Genomic DNA, 486 nt, shown 5'->3' with positions numbered 1-486 from the left:
AGAGAGAGAGAGAGTCACTCAGGTTGAAAGGTGAAGGTCTGTATTCACACACTGATGCTGCTCACATGTGAGAAAAAAACCTCATAAATATATCAAAGTTATTAGCGCTTTTAAACATGTTTGTTTATTCTGCATCATTGGTGAATTTGATGAAGCATTAGTACTAATTATTCTTTATTGTGTACTGGAAATGAAAGAAAATTTCTTGTCTGAACACTAACACATCTAAAAAGTCCAGTGAGAAAACCTCCATCAGTCAATGTGTCTGTTCTTCAGGGGATTTTGCCCGAGTAAATAAAGACTAGTCAACTGTGATCAGACTGCGACTGACCGATGAGAGAAACTGACCAAACCCACGTCACTCTTGTGTTGAAGCGTTCGCTCAGTTCATTTATTTAAAGCAGTTCTAGTCATCAGGCTGTTGATTTACCAATGGTTTCATGCACTGGCCATAACTAGCAGGACTAGTTAAGCTCACTCACCTGA

The sequence above is a fragment of the Sinocyclocheilus anshuiensis genome, unplaced genomic scaffold (assembly GCF_001515605.1).
Source record: "Sinocyclocheilus anshuiensis isolate Anshui unplaced genomic scaffold, SAMN03320099.WGS_v1.1 scaffold1422, whole genome shotgun sequence".
Classification (NCBI taxonomy): domain Eukaryota; kingdom Metazoa; phylum Chordata; class Actinopteri; order Cypriniformes; family Cyprinidae; genus Sinocyclocheilus; species Sinocyclocheilus anshuiensis.
Note: the sequence above shows the minus strand (reverse complement) of the source record.